This window comes from Moschus berezovskii, chromosome 13, assembly GCF_049115385.1.
Source record: "Moschus berezovskii isolate FMDL1 chromosome 13, NW_MosBer_1.0, whole genome shotgun sequence".
Taxonomy (NCBI): Eukaryota; Metazoa; Chordata; class Mammalia; order Artiodactyla; family Moschidae; genus Moschus; species Moschus berezovskii.
Window position 1 is genome coordinate 69,602,500 of NC_142472.1, and position 14,939 is coordinate 69,617,438.

At 39.8% G+C, this 14,939-nt stretch overlaps 1 long non-coding RNA gene across 2 annotated transcripts in view; it reads right to left on the bottom strand.

The window, feature by feature from the left end:
• Positions 1 to 7,863: 7,863 nt before the first annotated feature.
• The window catches only part of LOC148775865 (uncharacterized), a 612,673-nt gene continuing 605,597 nt past the window's right edge, over positions 7,864 to 14,939 (bottom strand). For both annotated transcript variants that reach the window (XR_016038909.1, XR_016038908.1), the window contains exon 4: positions 7,864 to 8,127. This is a non-coding gene — a long non-coding RNA (uncharacterized LOC148775865). The remainder of the gene's footprint in view (positions 8,128 to 14,939) is intronic.

Below are 14,939 nucleotides of genomic sequence, written 5' to 3' on the forward strand. Positions count from 1 at the left end.
GAGTCTGCTCAAAAGGAAAGAGAACTTGCTGATTCATGAAAAGATGGTCCAAGGGAGGAGAGGGAAGCCCCCTTTATCAGGCCCTCTCACTCTACATTCTCTCCCCTTCTCCCCTGACTCTTTCCCTGAAATCTACCACCTCTCACGTCAAGGCTGGGGGTGGGGAGGCCAGGGAGACTTATTTTTATTCTTTTCATCAAGAGCAGGAAGTCTGCTGGACCATAAAAGTGGGGGTCATCCCATGATTATAGTGATTTTTATAGGGCACTTCAAAATGAAAAGGCAATTTCAGGAGAAAAAAAAAAATAGAGTTGGCTGTGTCTGTACCAAAGAGAAAAGCAGGGAAATCACAACATTTCTGGCTTCCAAGTTGAAACACATATACATTAAACAGAATGACAGATGCATCTAAATGATGAACTCAATGAAGGCATGTGACTGAGTTCAAGCTGGAAGCTTTTCAAGACACAAGTCAAACTCGTGACATGATGCCATTAAAAGTAGCCTTAACTGAGAAACACTGACAGCCAACATGGTTACTAGACCAAACTAAGTCTCTGGAAGGGGGTTTGGAAAGTGATGACAGCTAGAACTTCTTAAGATGTGGCAGACACAGAAGTGCTTCATAAATATCTTATTTAATCATCATTGTAGTAGTGCACAAAACAAGTACTTTTATTAGGTTGATTGTCTGACGTAGGAACTCAGGCATAGGAAGGTGAACAATCTGCTAATTATCACGTGGCTATTGAGTGGCAGGGCTTGAACTTGAACCATTGTGCCATGTTGCTTGACGTCGTTCAGTCTAGTAAATGGGTAGCCACATGGGGGCGGGAGTGGATAATTATTATGACATCCTTGGCTGTTGACCAGAGGACTTGAAAGTGTTAGAAGTCATACTGTGAACTTGTAACTCAAAGTGGGATCTGCAGCTCACCAATCAAGACCACCAGGTTGGTGGGAGGGAAAGTTTGCTTTATTTTGGAGTCCAACAACTAGATGGGGGAGACAGATGGACGTCTGTCCAGAGGTGGACTGACTATCAGGAGCCAAGAGATTTTACAGGCTGAGGGAGGGGGCTCCGTGCAGAAGCAGCAGTCAGCTCTGACAGTCATCTTGAAATTGGTCATGTGGTGGTCTGATCAGCACCCTTTTGTTTTAAGTACAGTTAATCTTCAGTTCCAGGGTCCATTTGCTTCCATTTCCTTGAGGCCAGTTCTCGGAGTTGGGGCAGTTTATGTCATGGCTATGGTGGGGTCTATGCAGAGTACATCATGAGGAACGCTGGGCTAGAAGAAGCACAAGCTGGAATCAAGATTGCCGGGAGAAATATCAATAACCTCAGATATGCAGATGACACTACCCTTATGGCAGAAAGTGAAGAGGAACTCAAAAGCCTCTTGATGAAAGTGAAAGAGGAGAGTGAAAAGGTTGGCTTGAAGCTCAACATTCAGAAAACAAAGATCATGGCATCTGGTCCCATCACTTCATGGGAAATAGATGGAAAAACAGTGGAAACAGTGTCATACTTTATTTTTGGGGGCTCCAAAATAACTGCAGATGCTGATTGCAGCCATGAAATTAAAAGACGCTTGCTCCTTGGAAGGAAAGTTATGACCAACCTTGATAGTATATTAAAAAGCAGAGACATTACTTTTCCAACCAAGGTCCGTCTAGTCAAGGCAATGGTTTTTCCCGTGGTCATGTATGGATGTGAGAGTTGGACTGTGAAGAAAGCTGATCGCCAAAGAAATGATGCTTTTGAACTGTGGTGTTGGAGAAGACTCTTGAGAGTCCCTTATACTGCAAGGAGATCCAACCAGTCCATTCTAAAGGAGATCAATCCTGGGTGTTCATTGGAAGGACTGATGCTGAAGCTGAAACTCCAATACTTTGGCCACCTCATGCGACGAGTTGACTCACTGTAAAAGACTCTGATGCTGGGAAAGGTTGGGGGCGGGAGGAGAAGGGGACGACGGAGAATGAGATGGCTGGATGGCATCACCGACTCTGTGGACATGAGTTTGAGTGTACTCCGGGAGTTGGTGATGGACAGGGAGGCCTGGCGTGCTGTGATTCATGGGGTCGCGGAGAGTCGGACATGACTGAGCGACTGAACTGAACTGAACGGTGGGGTCATCATGTAGTTACCTTCTTCCTCCTGGTGGGGGTTTCAGTGTGAGACAGCTCAGAGGATGTGGCTCAGAATATTATCTGTTGCCCTTGAGAAGGAACTAAAGGTTCTTGACTATGCTTACTGACTCAACTGTTATTGTTTTGTCCTGTCTGACTGATTTTCTTTGCTTTTGCATTTTCTCATTCCTCTGTTTAAACTTATTCTTTGGCTAAAGTTGTTTTTTTTTTTTTTGCCACAGACAAAAGGCAGGCAGAGGACATAGTTGGGTGACAGGTGTAAGGACCATAGTGTCCCACTCCATTTCAAACTGACTTAGCCAGCTTGTCACATAGAGTTGTGAGATTCTTTTTGGTATCTAGCTACTGCCCATCACCATGGCACCAGGTGGGGGTGAAAGCAAGTGTCTAATCAAATTTTTCTACACATGGATACATTTATGGTGTTGATATTACATTAAATAGTAAAAGATGCACAAGATTTTTCCCCCTCTCCATTTTCTCAGCTCAGTGAAGTTTCAGTCTTCTGCCCTTGTAAGAAAATTTAACTTGGGCAGACCAACAATATTTATGAGTCAGGATTCTGCATCCCAAGTGATAGTCACCCTGTGGTTAGAAGATTCATGGGGTCGCAAAGAGTCCAACACAACTGAGCGACTGAACTGAACTGAAACTGATGGCTAGCTAGATACAGAATTTATTAGGGATCAAGCCACGGACTCCATCTGCAAGGGTGAGAGGTATGTACCTGGGAGGGGGAGGTTTCTTATACCTTTTTCTTACAAGGGTGGAGAGTGTCTCTAAAGTTTTTATTATTTTTTTGTCTTGGAATAATTTTAGCCAACACAACCAACTACCACATCCACACAACTAAAATACCTTTATTTTCTTCTAAGGAGAACCCATTTCTGTATTCATAATGTTTAATGACGAACCACTGGTTTATCAATGAAAATCCATTTTGTCTTCTAGGATGCTAATTAGCAAACTGTCAACAGTTGTATTTTACCTACACTTACCTACCTTGTAAGAAAGTGTGGCTCTTCAGGTAGAATGCCAATTGATGGTTTCTAAAATGAAGGTGCCAATGTAATGTTACCTGATTATGCTGACATATTTCAAAGTAAACCGCAGGCCATGTAACAGGATTGCATATTTCTAGTTTGCACATTTCTTGGCATTCCTTTGTTATTCTTTTGGATTCTACTTCCATTTTTGGGAATGTGATTTTTTGTTTTCCCTTTAAGCCTTTTGGTTTTGCACATGAAAAACAAATACTAGGATGCTCTTTTGTGGGGTGTATGATACTACATCTCTATTTATAATATTCACACCATTTGGATAATAGTTATCACATCTATTAAGTGCTTACTATAATACTGGGCATTTTATGAGGCACTTTGGAGGTACTATTTAAACCTCACAGTTACCTAACGATTAAGTTATTTTAATTTGCAGCAAAATAGATCTGAGACTTCGAGATATTAAATATTTGGCCAGGGTCATATAGTAGGTGGTAGCAACATTATTCAAACTCTGTTCTTGAGCTCCAAGTCTCATGCTCTTAACCAATGCACTCTACTGCTCTAGTGGGGTTATTTTAAAACACACATTGTTACTTGAAAAGTACATCATTTACCCCTAATGGTTAACATTCTACCAATTGTTTAGGAACAACTTTAAGAGGATGAGGTATTGTGTGTCTTTTTTGTGGTCATTACATAAATAAAAATGCATGAAATAGAAAGCAGTAGGAGTATATGTGTGTGTGTTTGCTTTCCTATATTAGCATCGTTTTCAAGACAATTATAGCATTTTTAGATATATCCTGTTATGCAGAGTAAGAATGGCCTAGGCTAGTAGATCTTAGTAATTTTGATTGAACAGTCCAGAAATCTTCCAGTGACTGAAAAACTGTCTCTCTCACCCCACCCATGCTTCTGTTAAAAGTTCTTTGACTTCTAGAGATGTAGAGAATGACCACCTGTGTCCGCAACACAGGAAATAAGTACCCTAGGGATGTATCAAGTAGCTTGAAGACAACTCTCATGTAATGAGCATATAATTGCAACCATGCATGTAAATCTTTTTATGAAAATATTTCAAATATGATCTATGTGAGATTCAAATGTATCCCAAAATGCAAATTATTCCCAGATCTTTGGCTTAACTTTTGTAGACAAAGGGGCCAACTAGACATTTATTTCTTGCTCACATAAAGTCCAGTCAATTGTTGGGGAAGGTCATGCTCCATCCAGTAGTTCAGGGAGACCCAGGCAATGGAGATCTGTGTCTGCAATATGGGACTTTCAAAGTGACCCCAGACATTCAAATTTAGCTGAAAGTTGGGTGAGAAGAGAAAATCGAGAACCACATAAAAGGGTTTATATGGGTCAGGATTGAAAGTGGGATATAAGTTTTCCACTCACATTTCACAGAGTACAACTCAGCTGTTTGGCCTTGCTTAGAGGCAGGGCAGGTTAGGGGGAATGTAATCTCTTTCTGGGCAGAAGCTTCCAAGAGAAACTCTAAATTAAGTGTAAACAGAGGCATTACCAGGAAGGAACACTGGCTGCAGTGTTGGTTAAATAAACTAAGGGGAAGAATATACAGAAAAATATTTGAATCTGTGAGTGGTATAAAATTCTTCCTGATATTTCAATTGCTGACTTGGGGAATTAATATGCAGGAAGATATTCTGGAATTAGAATACAGGAAGACCTCTTTGCTTACAGCTGTACCTAAAATGTTAACTGTTGCAGGGAAAATGGTCTGCTATCTTTGAGAAATATGTTTTAAAATAACTCCATTAAAGGCAGTGTGTCCAGCATGTGCTCAGTTGTGTTTGACCTTTTGCAGCCCTATGGACAGTAGCCCCCCAGATTCCTCTGTGGATGAAATTTTTCAGGCAAGAAAATGGGGGCAGGTATCCATTTTCTTTTCCAAGGGATCTTCCTGACCCAGGGATTGAACCCATGACTCTGGCATCTCCTAAGTTGGAAGGCAGGTTCTTTACCACTAGTGCCACCTTGGAAGCCCAGTACTGTGTATGGGGAAAAAAAAGCAGTGCTATGTATGAAATAAGAGCAGGAGCCTTGGAGTCAGCAGACCACAGTAGCTAATGTTTAAGTATAGGACCATGTGAAATGGCGTACTGAAGGAAAACCTTTCAGTGTGTACTCAAAGGTTAATGGTGATTAAAATCTGCACTTCAGAAAAGATCTGGGGGTGACTATTCAGTTGCCTAAAGGCATCAGGCCAGTAGGCAGCCTGGACAACAATGGCTCACAAAATACTGATGATCATTGCTGAGGATCCGCACAAAGCACAGCACATCAGTCTTCGACAAACATGGCTCAACAGACCTTGAATCATCCAGTTCTGCTACACTTGTTGAAGGTAATACCCCAAACTCAAGCCATTATTTAAAGCAGTAGTTTTGAAAATAGAAGTGTTCAGAGAAATATAGCTTCCACATTTCCTTATTGCTTTTCTTGTTCTACTGGGTGATTCATGTATATTTATAGCTCCGTGCTTGTGGTTTATAAATGTGTGTGTGTGTCTCTCGTGCACACACGGTTTCCTCCCAGCCTGTATCTGGGCAGTAGTCTAAGCTGCTAGACAAAACCCTGTCCCTCTTAGTGGATGCTTCAGGACTAGGGCTGCCAGATGTTCAAAAGAAACATCTGTTCCTGAAGGCCACAGGAGATGGCAATGAAAGGAAAATAGAATAATTTTACATGACTGAATCCAACAAATGTGCAAATATAGCTCATCCATTCTATTTCAAAGATGTTGGCATATAAGAGGGACCAATGAGACAGTAACATTGCCTACTATGCTGCAGGGATCTGTTTCTGTTTTTAGAGGTGTGGTATCAGACAAGGCATTATGTTTTATCAGTTTTACTGCAAGGGAGTGGATGATATTATGAGGGATGTGGCAATGGAAAAAAAATTCATTTACATCCCAATTTTGCCCCAAATGTCCATGTAGGGTGATGGTTAAATCACCTGCCCTTACATTTTGGCCATAATGATGGTAGAGCTACACCTTCGTTGAAGCCTACTGCAATGGAGAAAAGCCAAATGCAGAAAAGTGTTGCAGCAATGTGAGCATCACTAAACTAGCAACTGGACTTTCATGGTGGAACGCTGAGTTGCTGGACTGTTCATAAGGGAAGCCGAGGGAGAGAGAGAAACGAGATGGTGCAGAACCTCCGTGTTCTAAATACTAGGGAGTGGATACCCGTTGAGTTCAGGTGGTGCTTTCTGGAAATTCTTGGCCCAAAGTGCCTTCCAGTGGTGCTGGTTGTCACAGCGTGGGTCTAGGTGGTTCCTGGGTCCTCGGCACCCTGGCTCCTCCTGTCTTCCCCACGGCCCTGAGCACTTGGAGCTCTGATTTCTGGCCACCTCAGGACCGTAGACTTACCTGCGCCCCTAGATGGAGCCCATTTGTGTTCTTGCACAAATGCCTGTCTCCCCATTCTCTGGCCTCCTGGACTTCAGCCTACCCACCCTTTTCTTTCACCTTGGAAATCCCTGCGATGACACTGGCTATTTTAAGCCCAAGAAATAGCAGACACTAAACTCCTACACATATTCTTTCTCCAGAAGTCTTGTCCCAGACTGAAAAGCATATGCTCTAGAGGTTTTCTGCCACTTTTTGCCCAATTCCCCCATGTCCCCTTCAGTCTCTCAGGGATGGTGGCAGGCCTTTTCTTTCTATGATTTATTAATTTTTCAAAATTCTTCATCTTGGCATCCAAGTGTTTACCTTCAGGCCTCAGATGTTCACCATTTTTCTTCTAGAAATCTGTCAGACCGGAAAGGAGTCCTGGTGGTATGCTTTCTGGTGTGACATTCCAGAATTCTTGAGCTGGTTATGTGTATGGAAAATGCCACCTTCTCGTCTCTGTTTACTCCCTCCCCCGCCTCTACATATTGAAAAACACAGACATTTCCAATTTTTAATCAGTGGACACTCTAAAAATAGTGCATTAGTGAGAATCTCTTCAGGTTTATTTTATTGTCTAAGAACTATATGTCCCCATGTGGAAAAACATATTGAAGTTATACAGGACAAATAGAATCCTCCCTTATCCTTTGTAGGATCACATAAAGGAAAAGCAAAGATCATCCTTAATCATGAATACACTAAGACTTTTTTCTAGGGTCCAGCTCCAATATGTGGGATGTTTTAATTTCTCTGTTTGAGGACTTGCCAGGTGGCTCAGATGGTAAAGAATCCACCTGCAATGCAAGAAACTTGGATTCAGTCCCTGGATTGGGAAGATCCCCTGGAAGAGGAAATGGCAACCCACTCCAGTATTCCTGCCTGGAGAATCCCATGGATGGAGAAGCCTGGCGGGCTACAGTCCTGGGGTCACAAAGAGTCAGACACGACCGAGTAACTAAGCGCACACACTCCTGGCTGGAAAATGTCCCTTATCTGTCCTGTGCTTGTATGGCATTTGGTCTTCAGTTCACATCTGAAGTGGGTAACCACGTATGTAATTTACACATTTGCCTTTCCTGCAGCAGGAATGACATGCTTGGACATGCAGCCACTGAGTTTGATTCAGGGATTCCTAATTGAAAACACACAATGCATAGTAAGATGTCATCATGACAAAGTGGAAAGAGCCACTATGTAGTTATTATTTTCTCTTCTGTTTTTCTACTGGCAAGAAAGAGAGGCAGTAACATCTCAGGTGTATGTTGTTGCCATAGGGATAGAAGTTGTGATTTACTGAGGAACATTGCTGCAAATAGCAATAAAAAGCAATTCAATGGAGGTCAAAGGCACAGATTTGCTGAAGCTACAATCAAACCAGACAGCTACTCAATCCGTTCAATAAGAATTTTGCAGTTGCCATTTTAAAGTAAGTGGAAGAATGGCGAAATCAAGCCAAGTGTTTCTCTTCTGCTTGCATGGCTCCAAATGCCCTGAGGTCCTTTAGCTGTGGGCTTTCAAGTCTCTGTGTCAGGAATTCTGGGAAGTAGAAGGGACAGACAATAAATAAAAATGTTATTTTTAATTCAAACAAAAATTCAGAACTACAGTGGGTTTCTTAAATACAACACCTTATGATCTAACATACAAACAAATAGGATTATATATTGAAAAGAAACCTGGAATTTGCTGCTCAAAATAATCAATGAGCCAATCCCTGTCTTCCTAAAAGATGCAACTTAATTATCACTTAGGGCTTCCCAGGTGGCACAGATGGTAAAGAATCTGCCTACAATGCAGGAGACCTGGGTTCGATCCCTGGGTCAGGAAGATCCCCTGGAGGAGGGCATGGCAACCCACCCAATATTCTGGCCTGGAGAATCCCATGGACACTAGAGCTTTGTGGACTACAGTCCATAAGTTCACAAAGAGAGACAACTGAAATGACTTAGCACAGCACAATTATTGCTTAACAGATGGACATCGTGTGAAAAGAATTCATTCATGTATACAGCTATTGTTTTAAGTAGGGTGTGTGTGTGTTTGTGTGAGTGCTAAGTCACTTCAGTCATGTCTGACTGTGTGTGACCGTATGGACCGTAGCCTGCCAGGCTCCTCTGTCTGTGGGATTCTCCAGGCAAGAATACTGGAGTGGGTTACCATGCCCTCCTCCAGGGGATCTTCCCAACCCAGGGATTAAACCGGCATCTCTTATGTCTCCTGCATTGGCAGGCAGGTTACCACTAGCACCACCTGGGAAACCTTTTAAGAGAATAGATTTAGCTAATGGTATTCTGGCTCACTTTTTCCCTAAGTCTTTACTGAATTTGTTACAATATTGTTTCTATTTTATGTTTTGTTTTTTTTGGCTGCTGAGTCATCTGGGATTTTAGCTCCTCAACCAGAGATTAAACCCATACCCCCTGCATTGGAAAGCCAAGTCTTAACCACTGGACCACTGGGGATGTCCCCTGGCTCACTTTTGTATCTTCTCTCTCTCTTTTTTTTTTTTTCTGGAAAACAGTGTCTGGAGGATAAGGGTCCAGAATAGCTTTTTGATATTTTCTTCCTCATTTCCTAGGACAGGTCCCTGCAATTCTGGCTCCTTTGTCTCTTAGTAGCTAATGTTATAATAACTTTTAAAACTCAGATTTGATGGCAGAATGGTGGCAGTAGTGGTGTTCTGAAATGTGTGTTTTAGACTCAACCAGAGTATTTAATTTTTTTTCTTTAACTAGCAAATAGTTAATAGTAGCCGTTTGGTGGCTACTCCCAATTGATGGACAATGAAACATTCAAAAATAACATAAACTATGTTCTCTTTGTACATGAAATATTGTGGATGACATAGGAAAAAATTAAGTGCAGCACGTTACTTTTTATAAGAATGCTGCTTGAGTGTTGGAATGATTCAATTTCGTCGAATGCCTTTGAAATGATGTAGCACAATCAATGCCTCAGAAATTTCACTCCTTCAAAGCCCTCAAATCTTAACAGGAGAGAGACGGGTTCCGGGATACATGTTTCATCTTTTGATGGTCTGGGTGAGCCATTTGTTTGTACACATCTGTCTTTATCTTTTGTTGAGGAAGGGCACTACTTCCTGTGGAGCTCAAGTGAAGAAAGGATCATTTGCACCAATAGTGGAAGAAAAACTAGCTGCTTTGAATTGACTGGGGAGCTGTATGTCAGATTTCAATGTATGATGTTCTTAATACGTGTTGCATTTGTTTCTTTTCTTTTTTTTTTTTTTTGGCATCTTTACATTTGTCTTGCTTGATTGTCTTCAGTGTGAAGAGCTGGTCCTTTGGTCCTTTAGAATTTTGTCTAACGTTACTATTTTTCTCTTTAATCTCCTGTCTTAATTACAATTACCCTCCTCACTCTGTCCCCCCACCCACCCCCTCCTAGTAGCAGCTACTCCTATAAATTTAAAATGTCCTTGTTCCAGGTATTTCATAAATATTTCTGGTAAATTTTTATTCTTAAGGAATGTATAGTGTTTTTCAGTGAGGTCATAAGGGTGGTGATTGAGAGTTTGGACACTGAATCCACCTACATGGGTGCATGTATTTTTTTGAATTTGTGTTTTTGTTTTTTTTGGATAAATATCCGGAAGTGGAATTTCTGGGTCATTTGTAGTTCAATTTTTAATTTTTTGAGGGAACTTCGTACTGTTTCCATAGTTGCTGTTGTTTCGTTGCTCAGTCATGTCCGAACCTTTGCGATCCCATGGACTACAGCCCACCTCCTTCTGTCTGTGGAATTCTCCACGCAAGAATACTGGAGTGGGTTGCCATTTCCTACTCCAAGATATCTTCCCAACCCAGGGATCGAATCCACACTCCTGCAAGTCTCCTGCACTGCAGATGGATTCTTTACTGCCGAGCCACTGGGGAAGTTCGCTTACATAGAGGCTACACCAATTTTCATCCCAATGCGCACCAATAGTGCGCAAAGATTCCCTTTTCTCCACATCCTTGCCAACACTAGCTACTTCTTGTCTTTTCGATAACAGCCATTCTGACAGTTGTGAGGTGATATCTCATTGTGGTTTTGATTTGCATTTGCCTGATGATTAATGATCTCGAAGCCAGGTCTCCCGCATTGCAGGTGGATTCTTCATGTTGAGCGGTGTGTCTTTTCTGAAAAAAACAAACAAAAAGTCTATTCAGATCTTCCGCACATTTTTAAATTGGATTGTTTTTCATTTGGTTCAGAGTTTTTCTGTTTTTGCTTTTGAGTTGTATGTGTATATATATTCAGGATATTGACCCTTTATCAGGTAAATGACTTACAATTATTTTCTTCCATTTAGTATTCTGACTTTGCCTTTTCATTTTGTTGATGGTTTCCTTTGCTGAGCAGAAGATTTTTAGTTTGATGTAGTCCTACTTATTTTTTGTTTTTGTTGGTTTTGCTTTTGGTGTCAGATTAAAAAATTCATTACCATGACCTATGTCAAGGAGTTTACTGCCTATGTTTTCTCCTGGGAGTTTTATAATTTCAGGACTTATGTTTAAACCTTTAATGTATTTGGAGCTAGTTTTTGTGTATGGTATAAGATAGTGGTCACTTTTCATTCTTTGGCACATGGCTGTCTAGTTTTCCCAACACTGTATCAAAGAGACTGTCCTTACCCCATTGTGTAATCTTGACCCATCATAAATTAATTGACCATATATGTGTGGGTGTATTTCTGAGCTTTCTATTCTGTTCTATGATCTATTGCCTGTTATGATACCAATATCATAGTTTTAATTACTGTATCTTTGCAATATATTTTGAAATCAAGGAACATGATGTCTCCAGCTTTGTGTTTCAAGATTGTTTTGGCTTTTCAGGGGTGGTTCCTTACAAACATTAGGATTATTTGCTGTATTTCTGTGAAAAATGCCTTTGGAACTTTGATAAAGACTGCATTTAATCTGTAGATTGCTTTGGATAGAATGAACATTTAAATATTATCGATTCTTCCTGTCCATGAGCATGAAATATCTTTCCATTTATTCGTGTCTTCTTCAATTTCTTTCATTAGCATCTTATAGTTTTCAATATACACTTCTTTCCCCTCCTTGGTTAAATTTATTCCTATGTATTTTGTTATTTTTGATGTAGTTTTAAATGGGATTGTTTTCTTAATTTCTCTTGTAGTTCTTTATTAGTATATAGAAAAGCAACAGATTTTTGTGTACCGATTTTATTTCCTGCAACTTTACTGAATTTGTTTATTCAAACCATTTTTCTGATGGAGAGCTTTTATAATATAGCAATGTTACCCACAAATAGTGACAGTTTTACTTCTTGCTTTTCAATTTGGATGCCTTTTATTGGTTTTTCTTGACTAATTGTTCTGGCTTGGACTTCAATACTATGTTGTAGAAAAGTGGTGAGAATGGGCATCCTTGTCCTCTCCCTGTTTTAGAGGAAAAGCTTTGAGTTTTTCACCATAGACTGTGATGTTAGCTGTAGGCTTGACAGATATGACCTTTATTATTTTGAGGTACATTCTGTTTAGAGTTTTTAATCATGAATGCGTATTGAATTTTCCCAAATGTTTTTTCTGCATCTATTGAGATGATTATATGATTGTTACCCTTCATGTGGTGTATCATGCTGATTTTGCAGACATTGCCTCATTCTTGCATCCCTGGTATGCTGCTGCTGCTAAGTCACTTCAGTCGTGTCCGACTCTGTGTGACCCCATAGAGGGCAGCCCATCAGGCTCCCCCGTCCCTGGGATTTTCCAGGCAAGAGTACTGGAGTGGGTTGCCATTTCCTTCTCCAGAGGATCTTCCCAACCCAGGGATTGAACCTGGGTCTCCTACGTTATAGGCAGATGCTTTACCACCTGACCCACCAGGCAAGTCTTTATTTTCTTTATTTGTAGTAACTTTGACTGGTTTTGGTATCAGGGTAATGCTGGCATCATATAATGAGTGTGGAAGGGTTCTCTCCTATTTTTTTTAGAAAAGTTTGAGAGCAATTCATTTTAATTCTTCTTTAAATATTTGATAGAAATCACAAGTGAAACTCTCTGGTCTTGGATTTTTGTTTGTTGAGAGGTTTTGGGTTACTGATTCAACATCCTTACTAGTAATTGTTCTCTTCAGATTTTCTGTTTCACCATTATTCAGTCTTGGTATGCTGTACTAAGAATATGTTCATTTTTTTTCTAGGCAAATTTGATGGCATAAAATTGTTCATAGCTGTGTAATGGTTTATGTGTTATCACTTGTAATGTCCCCTCTTTCATTCTGATTTTATTTTTATTCCTCTTTTTTTCTTTCGGTGAGTCTAGCTAAAGGTCTGTCGATTTTGTTTATCTTTTCAAAGGATCAGCTTTTAGTTTCATTGATCTTCTCTATTGTCTTTCAGCTTCTTTCATTTATTTATTCCCTGTTATTTCCTTTCTGACTAACTGTGCTTCATTTATTCTTCGAGTAGTTCCTTGAGAAATAAATTTAGGTTAAGACTTTTCATATTTCTTGAGGTAGATATTTATCTCTATAACTGTCCCTTACAGAACTGTTTTTGCTGCTTCCCACACATTTTAGTATATTTCCATTTTTGTTTGACTCAAGGATTTTTTAATTTCTCTTATTTCTTCTGTGACCTATTGGTTGTTATTTAGCATTTTGTTTAATGACCATGTATTTGTGAATCTTTTAATTTTCTTTGTGTATTTGATCTCTGCTGCTGCTGCTGCTGCTGCTGCTAAGTCCCTTCAGTCGTGTCCGACTCTGTATTATTATGATCAGGAAAAAATTACGTGGTATGATTTCATTCTTAAATTTGTCAAAACTTGTTTTGTGACCTTGTTTGTAATCTAACATATGATATGTCCTATGTAAATATCTACAGGCACGTGAGACCCATTGTGTTCTGGTGTTGTGTTGTGTTGTGTTCTGAAACTCCAATACTTTGGCCATCTCATGTGAAGAGTTGACTCACTGGAAAAGACTGATGCTGGGAGGGATTGGGGGCAGGAGGAGAAGGGGACAACAGAGAATGAGATGGCTGGATGGCATCACCAACTCGATGGACTTGAGTTTGAGTGAACTCTGGGAGTTGGTGATGGACAGGGAGGCCTGGCGTGCTGTGATTCATAGGGTCACAAAGAGTTGGACATGACTGAGTGACTGAACTGAACTGAATTTAAGAGTGAAAAAAAGTTTTGTGCTGGTTAACTGAGCTTGTTTTGTGATTCATCTGAAAGAAATTAAAGCTCATTTGATTCATGACTTCTCCTCAGTGGGCCTTTCTGAATTTGAGAAACATGTGTTCTCAATAACCTCCATGAATTTTTAGGCAAATGCAGTCTATGATTTTTTTAAGGCCTAGAAATCAAGTAATTCATCTACCAAAATATTTTGTTTATTTAAACATAAAGCTACTTCTACTTAGGACTCAATTCAGTTTGAACATAAATCTTATTTTCCTTTATAATCTTCCTTAGATTATACTGTATACCACATAGTTAATTGCTTCTGAGCATTTTAATGGGAGAGGAAACTTCACTCTTCTCTCTCAAGGCAATTTGCTACTGTAAATAGCCAGGCTGTGTTCTTATGCACGTTAGTCACACAATGGTTTGTAAATGTTACAGCCTTTCTTTAAAGGTGAAATGATGAAAGTGAAGTGACCACTGGAGGATTTAATAATTCATGGGGATCTAGCTTTCTGCTGCATAATCTCCTTTTCCTCAGAAAACGTTTAGTAATATGCCCTTTACCGTGTCAAATTAAACTGGAGGATAAAAAAAAGGAAATTTCATGTGAAATTCTCTATCCTCATCTAGGGCAATAAGGGTCTACAGTATAGCGGAAGGGCTCACTAAAGAGTTACCGGTCTTATTTGACTGGACTAAGCTGCATGTATGCTGGCACAAGAGAGTCTTCAAATTTTACAGTAGTTAAGTCAGGGAAGCTAAACTGTAGTAAATCAAAGCTACAGTATAAAAATAAAGGTCAATCAGATATTTGATTAAAAAATCAAAAAATATAAGGAAGTTAGGCTCTATAATAAGAAATCAAAAAATGTTGCATGGTTGAATTTTTTCCTGTTTTAAAAAATTGTAAGTATAGTTGACATGCAATATTGTTAGTTTCAAGCGTACAACATAGTGATTTGATGTTTCTATATATTTTAAATTGACCATCACAATGTATCATCTGTCAGCATACAAAGTTATTACAATATTATTGACTATATTTCCTATGCTATCTAACTTATTTCACTTAGCATAATACTGTCTAGGTCCATACTGTAATGTTGTCACAAATGGCAAGACTTTATCGTTTTTAATGGATATATGTATATATATATTCAATATACATGCTTGCCACATC